The sequence below is a fragment of the Nycticebus coucang genome, chromosome 9 (genome assembly GCF_027406575.1).
Source record: "Nycticebus coucang isolate mNycCou1 chromosome 9, mNycCou1.pri, whole genome shotgun sequence".
In the NCBI taxonomy this organism is placed as follows: Eukaryota; Metazoa; Chordata; class Mammalia; order Primates; family Lorisidae; genus Nycticebus; species Nycticebus coucang.
In genome coordinates, this window is record NC_069788.1 from 94,823,233 (window position 1) to 94,837,321 (window position 14,089).

At 42.9% G+C, this 14,089-nt stretch overlaps 1 protein-coding gene across 10 annotated transcripts in view; it reads left to right on the forward strand.

Moving 5' to 3' along the window:
* The window catches only part of FOXN3 (forkhead box N3), a 391,460-nt gene that overhangs the window by 106,153 nt on the left and 271,218 nt on the right, over positions 1-14,089 (forward strand). For 8 of the 10 annotated variants that reach the window (XM_053603879.1, XM_053603878.1, XM_053603885.1 and 5 more), the window contains one exon: positions 4,134-4,232. The exons of the other annotated variants lie outside the window; for them this stretch is intronic. The gene's annotated coding sequence lies outside the window, so the exon portion shown is untranslated. The remainder of the gene's footprint in view (positions 1-4,133; positions 4,233-14,089) is intronic. 10 annotated transcript variants of the gene reach the window in all.

Consider the following 14,089-nt stretch of genomic DNA (forward strand, 5'->3'; position numbering starts at 1 on the left):
CCAAGCATCTGGACCAGTTAGGACTCTTTCAGATGTTTATGGCCTTCCTGCTGTTTAGCATTGGTCAAACACAGTAACCAGGTGAAGGGCTGATTTTTTTTCCCCCCATATTCATAGAATTCTCAGATTTTAAAGCTTCAAGGAACATTGGTGAGCTAAGCTCCTATTACAGAGGAGTAAAGTTTGAACCAGAATGGTTAAGTGACTTTTCCAAAGCCACACCGTTGGTGCCTCGAGGGTGTGGTCCAGCTGACAACCTCTCTACCTGGTCCTGTCTGCAGAGCCTTCCTGGAAGTGGCCTGGGGTTCACCAGTCAGAAGAGCTTTCTGCCTGTGTTTGGATTGGCTTACTTTCTACATATAAACGCCGCCATCCAACAACAATCCCTTAACCACTCTTTACTAACGGCTAGTATCATTGGGGTAGAGTTAAAAACAAAAGCGGACTGAGAGCTGAGCTTAGGGGGACTGGAAGCTACGCTAACAATTCATTAGCCATCACCTCACTGGGGACACGGCAGCTGCTGAATTCAGTCAAATTCAGACCCTTAAAAAGAGTGGAAAAAAGAAAGCACATACTTTCCAGTGCCTGGGCACTTCATAGTCGGGCCAGCTGGGCGCAGCACTGTGGCAAAAAGATCTCTTCAGCTTTGGAAATATGAGACCCTGACCTTGCAGACGGGGAGACAAATGTGGCTGCGACTGTATCTGATTTGGCCTTACGTTTCTGGGCTCCCTTCTGCCCCCAGTGCTATCAGACATAGCTTCTATGTGCAGACCATGAGGACTTAAAGAAAGAACCAGCCCTCCAAGTTGACATAATAAGGGAGCAGTCTCAAGAAAGATGTGTGTGCGCGCGCACACACGCACACACATACAAGAGCTTTGCATTGGAGGCTGACAGGCTTTTTCAGAGAGTTCTTGGTTTCTATGTAAATGTGAGCTTACTTTTGCCCACAGTTAGCCTGTTAAGGGAATAAAGCACAATTCAGGTTTCCGAGTTGGAAGCCTGATTAATCTCTCTTCCAGTTACACATGGAAATAAATTAGTAAATGGTCCATCTGGGACTAAACTACTGCAGAGATGATAAATTATTGCCATCATATGTGTCAGTGTTGCTGATGACTGAGTTGTGCTCACCAGGGGCTGCTGAGAGCTAACTGGATGCTTGAAATGTTTCTTGGGAGAATGGTTTGGTTGATGCCAAGTTTGTTCCTCAGAATTGCTCTATGTACAAATATTTAAGAGGAGAGCGTCAAGGGCATCAGAAACATTTCACTTTTTTATTTCCAAAGGCCAGTTGAGTAACAAGTGTTAATGAGTATCCTAAAGTCTCAATGAACAGGATAATTCCGTACCTCTAGATAGGTTTGCACTTTATAATTTTCACAGCAACTTTGTATTGTTTTCTTACTTAAATTTCAAAGAAAGTGGGGCAGGCTAGTGCCTCTTGATGGATGAAAAACTGATATTTTGGGGTATATCAGTTTATCAATAAGAGCCTTGGCCTTAATGACTCAGATAATGAATGGCAGAGCTGGGACAAGCAAACAGAGAGTGCATTCCCAAATCCAGCGCCATTCCAAGCAGAGCCTTGCTATGCCGTCACAGTCAGTTTCCACACCCCTGCCCACATCCTCTATCAACATTAGGAAATATTCACCTACCAACATCAGGAAATAAAGCCTTCTATCTATGTCCACGTTCTAGAAGCAAAAGCCATACCTTCTTGATCATGAAAGGTATTTTTTCTCTAATTGGAGATGTTTAGTATTAATTTAACCTTTCTTGTGACTAAGTCACACCACTATCAAGTTGAGCGACAGTATCTTAGAACGCTAAAATTGGAGATGTCTTCAGGGGTTTTTGAGGAGTGGTAACATTTTGCCCTTTTGCAGAATGGCCTGAGGCTACTGTGACTTGTAGATTCTTGTGCCTACTTTAAAATTTTTTGCGTGTGTTCTTCCTCCTGGGCAAACCTTCAGCCATTAATCCTTGAAGCAGCTGAGGTTCTCCCCTAGGGAAAATGCAGTGCAAAAAATACAGAAAAGTAAATTGGATGTAGAACTCTTTAAGTCACCTAGTTTATCAGATATGAATTTCTAAACATAAGCCATGGGTGCCGGCTGGGTGGTTTTTACACATGAAGGAGGAACCTCTAACCTTTTACCTGCCTGTATTTAGAAATAACCTGTCTCACCCAGATCACCTTCAAGTTTCTCATGTAGCAGCCAGACCTGGTTAGTCGGTGCCCTGGAATAGTCCTTCTGCTTTCTCACCCCCAGGCCTTGAACTTTAGCTGTTTCCTGTTTCTTCCCATCAAAACTGTGTCCCGAACTGAGGCACATTATTACTGTCATTGCCTTCATAATGCTTCCCTTAGTGGCGTCACCACCCCTCACCCCAACTAGATAAAAACATCTCCTCTGAAACTCTTTTTTTTTTTTTTTGAGACAGAGCCCCAAGCTGTCACCCTGGGTAGAGTGCTGTGGCATCACAGCTCACAGCAACCTCCAACTCCTGGGCTCAAGAGATTCTCCTGCCTCCACCTCCCAAGTAGCTGGGACTACAGCCGCCCGCCACAACGCCTGGCTATTTTTTTTTGGTTGCAGCCGCCATTGTTGTTTGGCAGGCCTGGGCTGGATTCGAACCCGCCAGCTCAGGTGTATGTGGCTGGCGCCTTAGCCACTTGAGCCACAGGCGCCGGGCCTCCTCTGAAACTCTTAAAAGAAATAACAGTCTGTCTCTCTGCAGGTCGCTTGTACATGGTGTCTTATCTTTCAGAGTGGATGGTGCACTTCTGGGGGGCAGAGACTTTGTCATCTTTCTTCTCTGACTCTTCGGCCTTCCCCAATCCCTAGCTCAACGCTTTGTCCTTAATCGGAGCTTAAACAAGAAGGTAGAGTAGGCTAAATTTATTTTATAACAACAGAACAAATATATCTTTGCATGGGTGGATAAATGAACGACCTGAAGTGTAGCAGAATCACATGGAAGGCTTTGTCGAAATGCAGATATGTGACCCCACCTCCAGATACTGTATTCCGATTCAGTAGATTTGAGGTTAAGGCCAAGAATTTGCATTTACAAGTTCTCAGGTGATGCTGATTCCAGAGACTGCAGTTTGGGAACCACTGCTCTATGAATATATTTCTCAGTAGTCTCACATTAAAGCTCATAGGATAATACCATTCTTTTTATTAGAGAGTTTTTGGTTTGTCATCCCTGAGGCCTAGGCTAAAAAAGTATCTTCCATCAGAAATTATTATTATGCAATCTATCTCATGTACCAACTTTCCTATTTTGCAAGATGACTTGTTAACTATGGCCCCAAAACTTGCAGCCCATTTAGTGAGTGAGTTCCCAGGACTAGAGCCAGAATAATTTCATTTTATAACAGCAGAACAGGGCGGCGCCTGTGGCTTAGTTGGTAAGGCGCCGGCCCCATATACCCAGGGTGGCGGGTTCAAACCCAGCCCCGGCCAAAACTGCAACCAAAAAAATAGCCGGGCGTTGTGGCGGGCGCCTGTAGTCCCAGCTACTTGGGAGGCTGAGGCAAGAGAATCGCCTAAGTCCAGGAGTTGGAGGTTGCTATGAGCTGTGTGAGGCCACGGCACTCTACCGAGGGCCATAAAGTGAGACTCTGTCTCTACAAAAAAAAAAAAACAAAAAAACAGCAGAACAGGGAGGCCTGGACTTTGCAGCCTGTGTACTTGGTCTACCTGGTAGTTCAAGGCTGGTCTGGGGGATGGAACGCTGGCCTTGAGTGTTCACTGGTGCTCTGATGTTTTTTCTTTATAGAGACAAGTGTTTGAGTTGCAACCGTAGTCAAAGAAAATGATCTCTATGTCAGTTGTGGTAAAATAAAATAGTCCTACAGTGTCTGTGGCATGTGTTTTCAAATTTCTGGGTCCTCTTCTGCCCCATGAGGCAGTTTCAAAAACACTCCATCATGAAAGACTCAGTCTTTTATTAACAATCCAGGAAATAAAGAGGTACTGTTACAATCGGCTTTTTCACTGAAGTGCATCGTTTGCTAGAGTCAGGCCAGAGATGACATCCATTGTGGTTGCGAGGGCTCTCTCTGCTGCCTCTGCTTTGCATTCTGATGTCCTATTGCCTTTCTCTACCAGCCTTCAGAAGACCTGCGTGCTCATGATTATGGAGGCCCTGCTGTCATCTCTGTGACAGAGCGATGCTGACCTCGGTTTCCTGGACCCATTCCGACTCAGGTACTCGCACTGGCTTCCCCAGCTCGCCACACCTTTCGTAGATTGCATTGAATAGACGAAATGCCAAAGCTATATTTAAATGCAAATGCCACATTGATTGTTTCTCCATTAAACAGTACCCTCCTCCGCCTTTCCCCCATCTTCTTAATGATCAATTTGTGCAGCTGATCAGACTTGACAATGTGGTCAATCCAATTTAGGCATTAAGATGATTGAAAACATTGAATCACATCTTTATTTAAAATTCTGGTGAGAGTCATAGACACACAAAGCCACCAGAACATTGCTGGGAATTTTCACATAGAAACTCAAACTTAGTGCCTCTAAATTCTTTTCTTTCCGAGAATCCCATATTTTAATTGTATTAATCTGTCTAGTGATGTCTCTTTTAGTTGAGTTCCGTAAGTATTTTTGAGTGTCTATTGTGTGTTGTTGGGACAGGTGGGAATATAAAAGTATAAGCCTGGATCCTGTCCTCAGGGAGCTCGCACTTTAGCCAGAGATCCCAAGATAGTGGCAGATGGTGGTGCTCAGCTTAAAACCAGGGCTGAGCTCTGATGGTAGTTCTCTGGTTCAGGGAATATGGAGACTGAGGATTGGGGTTGAAATAATTAGGGAAGATTCCATGGCCTGGAAAGGGCCTAAGTTGGGCTTTGTCACTGTAGATCATTTGGCCAGGCAGAGGGCCTTGACAGGAAGGCGGAAGTTACCCCCTGTGACTCCAAGCAGTTGGCCGCCCAGGTCTGGGGGACCCTGATCCCATGTCCCACCCAGAGCCAGACTTCTCTCAGGATGCCCGGAGGATTCTGGAGTCGAGTCAGTTGGGAAAGCCCCACCTGTCTTGTTATTGAGGGCGCTTGGCTGGCCATGCCCTTTTGGGAATAGTGGTCACTGCTGCCCTGCCCTGCCCTGCCCTGGCTGGGAACTCTCTTCTTCTCTGGGCCTGTCTGCACCCTGTTCCTGCCTGTCTACCTGATTGTTTACTTTTCTCTTACACACCTGTCATCCTCCGCTCTGAGCCCTGCCTGGCTTGTGTGGCTTGTCAAGGCCCTGGGATGAACCAGGGTCTTTGTGAGGTCAGTACCTGGTGATTCACAAGATGCACTTCTGAGAAGTGGAGTTGAAGGGGAAGAAATAGAAGCCAAGAACAGGAGTTCGTAAATTGACTCCAGGAGCAGATTGAGAGAGTTCTGAGAGCCAGAATTCAGGGAGGGTCTCAGAGCCGAAGCTGCGGCCACAGTCAGGGATAGGGAGTCTGCTACCTGGATTAATTTGGGGATGGCACAGCAAATCCTACCCACCCCTGTTTCTTTTCCAGTGCAGACTTTTATCAGTCTGGATACAGAAACAGCGGCTTAAAGGTGCTACTGAGAGTTGTTGGACAAGGATCTTGCTTTTCCTGTCAGGCCATGCCCTGGCCACGTGCCACTTGCCTTAGCACGCTCGGGTGTGCAGGAGCTGAGGCCTTTGCCAACTGAGGAATCAGGCCTTCTGGAATCATAGCCCTGGCTCACCAGCCATTGGGAAATGGAAAAACTGGAACAGCAGTATCTGTGTTGTTCTAGTTCTGTGTATATCTCCTGCAATAATTGCCCGATAGGTCATTGCTACCCCTTCTGAGCCCAGGCCAGGGGTCAGTAAACTATGGAAGGCTCTCGGGCCAAGAACAACCCGCTGCCTGTTGTGTACCACAAAGAAGCTAAGAATGGTTTTTACATTTTTAAATAATTGGAAAAAAATTAAGAATAAAATTTTTTGCCTCATGAGATTTATGTGGAATTCAAATTACATTGTCCTTAAATAAAGTTTTACTGGGACAGAGCCATGTTCATGTATTTCTGGATTATCTATGGCTGTTTGGCACTTATATTGGTCAAGCTGAATAGGTATGTTAAAGACCATAAAATATTTGCTCTATGGTGTTTAAAAAAAAAAGTTTGACAACCCCCGACCTAAGCAATTGTGTGAGCCAAGTGTTTGCAAAATTTGACCTGTGGAGCTTTCCCCCTATTAAGAAACTAAGATTGATGGATGAGTAGGATTAGAATAGCAAAGAGAGGGAAGAATAGATTTTCTAGGTTGAGACAGCAAACGTAGTCACATTCTACTTGGACTTTTTACATTTATCTCTTTAAATTTTGATTAAATTTAGCTGCAACATTGAGGCAATTTCATGTTTGTATTGTCTTTAAAATGAGACATTTAGAATTCTTGGATTAACCTAACTTTTGGAACAAATCAACACCAAATTAAAACAGATCTTGCCTTTTGGAACTTTTTTCTTTTTACTTGGCTCTGGATGTGAGCTATTTTATTTTAAACCAAATAAATATTTTGGTTAAGCAGTGAAGGCTTACCATGAATAAGCTATAGCGTTTAATCTCGTGATGTCTTTCCTCATCTGGTAGGATTATATTATATTGTTGTATGAAAACTGTGGTAAAAGTTGGGGGTGTGGGTTCTAGTCTTACAATTTGGCTAAGCCAGGGCAGGCTGTAATGCACTATGATAAAAAGTACAACCCAAACCTCAGGATTTTTAGTACACCAAACGTTTTTCACTTGTCCAGAATTGTATTGGGCCAGTGCGTCTCTCCTGCAGTCAGTGTTTGTGGTTCCAGGCGTCTTCTACTTGAGGAAAAGCGTTGAGAACTCACAGCCATTCTTCAGTGCCTTAGACTAGAAGTGGCGTGGGCTACTTTCACATCCACAGTCCATTGGCCAGAGCTAGTCACATGACTCTGCTCTTTGCCATGAGGCTGGGAAATATGGAGGAGCTCACAGAGTTCTTGGAGTCTCCACTGACCTGCCGCGCTAGGTCACTGTGGGAAAGTCGATACTTTTCTGTGCCTTTGTTTGTTCGTTATTAAAGAGTAATTAATCCAGTCCTACATTTTCCCAAATAACTTTATGAAAAGTTCGAATAAGAGGTCTGAAAACTTTAAAAGATATAATGAATTATAAAATACGTAAGATATAATTGTTACCAAAAAATTAATTGCTTTATTGAGTTTTGAATGGTGATGGGCTGGAGGCAGGGTTATCACACAAGTCCCAGTATGCCTGGAGGGGCAGTTCTAGCATAAGCCAGTGGACCCCACATAATTATCACACAGTCCTTTCTTCCACACCAAGAAATACCCTGGGTTAGGCAATCCATGATATGATCACCCTGGTTTGACCCGTAACGTTAATGTTAGGTACTGTTTATTGAGCCTTTTCTAATGATCAGAGAGTGCCCTGAGATGTTTCCTGCATTGCTTCATTTAATCCCCCAAATAAAGTTGCAAGATATGTATACATAATCTCCTCATTTTATTTAATTAATTTATTTATTTGCAGTTTTGCTTGGGGCTGGGCTTGAACCTGCCACCCCCAGTGTATGGGGCTGTGGCCCTACTCCTTGAGCCATAGACACTGCCCAATCTCATTTTAAGATGAGGTAACAGAGATGCAGAAATGTTTGGCTTATTCACATCGTATTGCTAAGCAGGTGCCTTTGATTTGGCATGGCAATTTGAACCCAGTCGGTACAGCTCTGTGCTCTAAGGGCTGTGCTCTTAAAGGCGGGCTGCCTTGCTCCACCTTTTGCAAATATTGCACCCTTGAACACGTGGGTTCACCTTCCCCGACATAGGCCTGGAAATCTGTTCTCAGACAACACGCTGGTAGAAAGTTACAGTCTGAGCAGTGAGTCCAGCCCTTGGTGACATTAATGAGAAGGCGAGGGAGGGCGTTACTTTGTGATTCTCCAGAGGCTGACATGCACATCCTCCTGGCTTCCCGTTCAGTCCCTTCCTACCACTCTCCACCCTGACATTGACAAGTGCAGCACTGTATTTCACATGGAGAGAAATGATTTTGTTTTGAAATCTGGGGTGGAGTAAAGCTCTAGCCAGTGAAGACTTGCCATGTACCATGCAGTTAATCCACACAGGCACCTTCCCAACACAAACAGCCAGGAGAAACTAAGTTCAGGGAGTTTATTTGCAAATGTGTTTATTAAAAAAAAAAAAAATCTGAACCACAACCAAAAAACAGTTTGCTTGGGGAATATTACCAAACAAAAGCCATTCTACTCATGAGGCTGTATTATAACTTCCCTAGCTCCTGGCTTTCCTAATCAGTGTTTAAAATCCAACCCACAAAATCAAAGGGACCCGTCGCTGAAAAATGAACCCAATGTGGCATAGTCATCTACTGCTCGGCTTGCTTCAAGAAACCCCCCAGAAAATTATATATGTGGTTTCTAAATGTATAAAGAAAACTAAAGGAATTCCATTATGAAAGAAAAATTAGATGGAAATTTCTAATCCTGTCTCGTAAACAATATAGGAATAACTTTAAAATATTCTGCTTTAAGCATGCATTTAATTTGTGCTCTGGGAACCAAATAATGTTGCCAAGATAAAACATTCTAATAATGATTTATGTAAATTTATTTGTACAAAGTAATGGTGTAGTTGCCTATAGCAAATTGCTTGGAATATGAAATGACATTTATGAGGTCTTTTTTTCCCTCTGAATGAATACAATGGAGAAAATGAGAGACTCCGGAAAGGAAAAAAGAAATTCATATTCAAAGTGGAGTCTGATGCCTTGAGAGCCAGAGACGCCTGGACAGGTTATAGGGTGTGAACAGTCAACAAACTCAATTCACCATGGTTTCCTGTGATGTTCTCATTATTTAAGTCATTTTTAAGGACAAGAGAGGCTTAGAAGGCTAGAACCCTGTATCTAGTGATCATAAACAGCTCTTATACCAGAGCTTTTTCAGAATAGCCAGTCACGAATTCTGTTCCTTCTCCTGATGGGAGCTTACAACATGGGCTACAGACAGGCCAAATGTAATTAAAAATTGGGCAATTAATCTCAGTTCCTAGTTACCTAATCCAAGGAAAGTTACGCTTGAGTCATAAGTGAGGCCCACATATGAAAAGACCAAACAAAACAAAAAATCTCTCCTAAGACCTGATTCACACACCCACAACGAGTTTTCCTGTTGGCTGCCCGGTTAGCACCTTGGATAATGGCTCTAGGTGTTTCCCGGAAACATTTAATTAAATGGAAATCCCTATATTTGTGACAGATTTTTCTGGATCCATGCTTTGGCCTTGTAAATGTCCAGGAGAATTTTCCATAACCTGTACTATTTGGGGAAATCATGATGGTGACATCATAGTTTTCAAAGGCATTTCATTTTCTTTTTCCACAGAGCATTTTTAACTTTCCCACTTGGTCATTCTTGTGAGGTAGGTAAGAGTTTGTATCCTAAATATGGGGAAATTGAGGGGCACAGGGGTCATGGAGCAAGACCTCGGCTGAATGGGAGGACAGTTTCCACACCGACATTTGTCCTACCACCAACTGCCACAGACAAGAGAGCTTTGTGATTCTGGAGAGCTTGCTTTATTGAAAACAATTTCAGAGTTTTGGCCCATCCTGTGCCATTTTGGAATTGTACTAACTGTCCTGAGGGAAGTGGGTTTGTCTAATTGAGCAGAGTGACGGTGCAGTTAATTCCTCGGCTGCAGTGGGGCCAAGGCCTGAGGGCTAGAAGTTAAAGCTCTTCAGAGGGAAGGTATAAAAGCTGAACAGGACTTTAAAACTGCATAAAACAACACAGGCTTCGAGGAAAGAGGGAAGGCATAGGTTTTCAGCAGCTCCAGTTATAGTGTGTGTTCCTTCTAAGCTGTAGTTTCTGGCAGGGCTGATTTTAATGAAGTGGCCCAGGACCCCACGGTAAGGCGGGAACGCCAGGGAAGACTTTGAACCATAGCTTAAGACCTCAGCCCCTCCTCTTTCTAGCTGCCCAACTTTGGGCATGATTTCTTAGCTGCAGATTCCTACAAAATAAGGTAAGGTATCTGACCTCCATCTTCCCATCTGTAAAATAGGGATTATGGATATTGATCTTAATAGAGATGGTGTCTCTATTAAATAAATAAAATAAAATAATCCTTACAAAGCATTTGGTACAGTGCTTGGCAGATAATAAACAGTCTATGACAGCTCTTAAAATTATTATTATAGTTGTTATTCCCTAAGAATGTCTGGTGCTAACTGATAATTGAAAACGAGAGTCAAATCTATCTTTGATTTAGTGGGAATTAATCTAAAAGATGACTAACTCAGTTGTTTTTGTAGACCAAGATAATAAGGTGAGTATGACATTTTGTGCATTGTTTCATTCACCAAACAGTTCCTGGTGTCAAAGATTCTTTGTAAGCTGCCAGAGATATGTTTGGAGATTCAGTCACTTCTCAAGGGATGAGGGAGTTTGATTATTTCATGTTTGTTTCATTTTTTTTTTCTCTCATTGTTCTCTTTATGATGATTGCCATAAAAAATTGACTAGATAGGTATTTACAAAAGGCAAATAAGGACTGCTGGGCCACTTTAATATGGTCTTTGTCTTCCAAGAATTCAGAAGTGAATGAAGCTGGTCTAAAATGCTATTTGTTACTGAAAGTCTGGGTTTGGGCCCAGAGCCTGGGAGTTGGTTCCTTCAGACTAGTCCTGCTGGATGGCTGGAGAGTACGTTCCCATCAGGGAGAATGGACGGAAAAATCTTTGGTCTTAGGCCTTTTCTTTGTGGATGTGTTCTTGGCTGTTGTAAGTCAGGCCCCAGGCTGAAAGTGTGAGTGCTCCCTTTTGTTAGAATTCATTTCCATTAGAAGCATATACAGAACCTTCTTATCAAGGGTTGAAAAGAATCCTAGGTAGCATGTGTTGAATTTTTTTTTTTTTTTGCCATGGCTATATAACACCCTAGAAAAAGTGTTTCACAGAAATTCTCTGAAGGAAGATAAGGAAATGTAAAATATTCTCAAGTGAAAGGAGAAATAAGTAATAATTTTCAGATCATGGGTCCAGTGGGTCTATTTCAGTGACTTCTAGACACCAGGGAGCCTGTGTGTGGACGGCAGAGGGAGGTCCGAGGTGCTTTGCTGGAGCTTACCGTCTAACAGGGGAACAAGCACTCCATAAATACGGACAAATGAGTGTTCAGAGATGAACTTGTCCCTAGTTGAAGGCAAAATGAGAAAAGTAGGCTCAAGACAGTGAGTTCAATAGCCTTATTTGGCAAAACAAAAAGTTGGCAGTGTGTACTGGTCCCAAAACTATTTTTGAAGTTTTATTGCTGTGCGAATAGATCGAGGAGGCTCCTTTCCTTGCCCCTCTCCTTAGCACCCTCCTCTCCTGGTGGAGATCTTCGCAGACCCAAGCCCTCAAAGGCGGAGGGGTGAGCTGTTGTTCAGTGACACACCATATGCGATACTGGGCTCTTCCCCTGGAAAGGATATAATTATGTGCCCAAGATGGTGTCACTCTCACTCTGGTGTGTGCACGTCAACTCCCTAAATGCATATTTGACCATTAACTGGAGATTGAGTCCTTTGGGCCCAAACTCATAACGGTGCTCAAAGCTCATAGTTCATTAAGGGCGGTAGCAGCATAGCACACGTGAGAGCGTTTTGGTTTAATTGGGCAGAATTAGGCTCGAAGGCACCACTGATTAGGAGTCAGAGCAGGCGCAGATGCCACGGAGAGCTTTTCTGAAGTTGGTATCTACTGAAAGAGAGTGGCTTTCAGATTGGTTCGCTCTGTGTGACCCTTGTGTCAGCTGACACTGAAGGAGGGGAGAGGCTTTTGGAAAGGACATTGTTTCATCGCGCAGCCCAGCTGGGTGGTCTCTGAACAGCTGGGCTTTTACCTGGCACAGAGACCCCAGTGCAGAAGGTACGTGTTTTTGAGATGAACACATCTGACAGCAAATAGTTTATGTCCATTCTTCAGTTACTTTATTCTTGCTGGAAGCTGAGGAGACTTCACTGAACTTGCCTTTTTTTCCTCCTCTGAATTCCAGAGGAAACCCCTACCTGACAGTGATATACAGTTTTCCAGGTGAACAAAAAGAGGTAGAAAATTGGGTATAGCAGCTACTGGAAGGTCCAAATTACTCACCAAATAGTTTAGTAGATTTTTTTTTTGTGATCTGGTGAATGGATGCATTCTATCCTGAATCAGTCCTGGGCAAACTGGTAGAGAATTGGGCAATACTAAGTTCTGTTTGAGGACTGTGTCATTCTAGAGCAGTGATTCTCAACCTTCCTAATGCCACGACCCTTTAATACAGTTCCTCATGTGGTGGTGATCCCCAGCCATTGCTAGTAGCAACAAAAATAATTTTATGGTTGGGGGTCTCCACCACACGAGGAACTGTATTGAAGGGTTGCGGCATTAGGAAGGTTGAGAATCACTGTAGAGTGTCCCATCTGGGACCCCTGGCAATGGTGTGCTGATTGCTCTTTTATAGAGTGATGAGGCTGTTAGGTGCTTGATGACTACTTACGATAATAATAGTGATGGTCTGTTATTATGACACATAACTTTATTCCTTACGCGAGTGTAACTCAAACGTTGTAGTTATAGTAATCTCTTATTTTATGCGTATACGTGTCTATTTATGTAATGCATGTGTATACGTAAATACATGTTATCTGTAGGTATGGCATGTGTGTATAAATAAATAAATCCTGTCATTTGATCCTGGCGCACTTTATAGGATTTATTGTTTCCTTAAGATATAGAAATATCTAAATCACCACCATTAGAATTCGTTCCACTTTCATATCATTGAGTCTCACTTCTCTCTGAGCTCATCTGCCCAGGACACAGAAAGTAGCCTCTGGATGTCTGTGTGCTTAACAGAACAAAAATGTCAACAAGCTGCTATTTATTTTATTAAACAGCTTGAGCAGAGATGTTTGGTCTGATTGCTGCAAATTGTTAGCTTATCACTGAACTGTCCTGATGATTCTTATTATTCAATTTGCATTGCTTACGATAATAATTATTACTACATAGAAAAGCACTATGCTTTTATTTGTACAGTTCTTTCATTAATAATTTAATTGACTATTACATCCAAGTGTTTCTGCCACATACACATCGAGGTACTTAGAGATTGGCCCTCAGCAACTTCAGAAATCAGAATGTAGGTATAAATTTCAAAGCTCAAGGTGGGATGGTCGGCGGGTGCTTTACCCTGAGGTCCAGGTGGTTGGCTCCACTTTTCCTCCCATGTTTATTTCCAAGCATTTTATGGATTCATCAACAGTGCCTCTGATGCAGTCATTTTAACCTGAGCGACTAGAGCATGGTATACTTATTTTGGCTACTAAAATGGCAAGATTGCTACTAACTTCTAAGTAAAAAAAGCAATGATGACTAGAACAGTAAATCTGACCCAAAATGATTGAATCAGTTGGTTTGTATAAACAACATCTGTGTCTATGGGGCTTCTTCTATAGAAATGGTGAAAATTTTATCGGTCACAGCTTAGCTGATTCTCTTAGACTACATTACAACTGTGTAAGACATATGTGTTTTGATATATTTTGCTATAGAAAAACTTAGTTTGTGGATTTTTTTTTTTTAGTGTAGGAGAGTACTACAAGTTTTGTTCTAAATTCATCTTATGTATATTAAATGAAAAGATGAATTGAAATATGCCTTTTGAGAAATGAGATAATGGTTGTTTCTTTTCTTTTTTTTTTTATGTCACCCTCGGTAGAGTGAGGTGGTGTCAGCTCACAGAACCTCAAACTCTTGGGCTTAAGTGATTCTCTTCCCTCAGCCTCCCAAGTAGCTGAGACTACAGGCTCCTGCCACAACGTCTGACTGTTTTTGGAGACGAGGTCTCACTCTGGCTCAGGTTGGTCTCGAACCTGTGAACTCAGGCAATCCATTCGCCTCAGCCTCCCAGGTGCTGGGATTATAAGTGTGAGCCACCACGCCCAGCCGATAATGGTGTTGAACTTGATTCTGGTGAGTGTCAACCCGTAGTGAGAT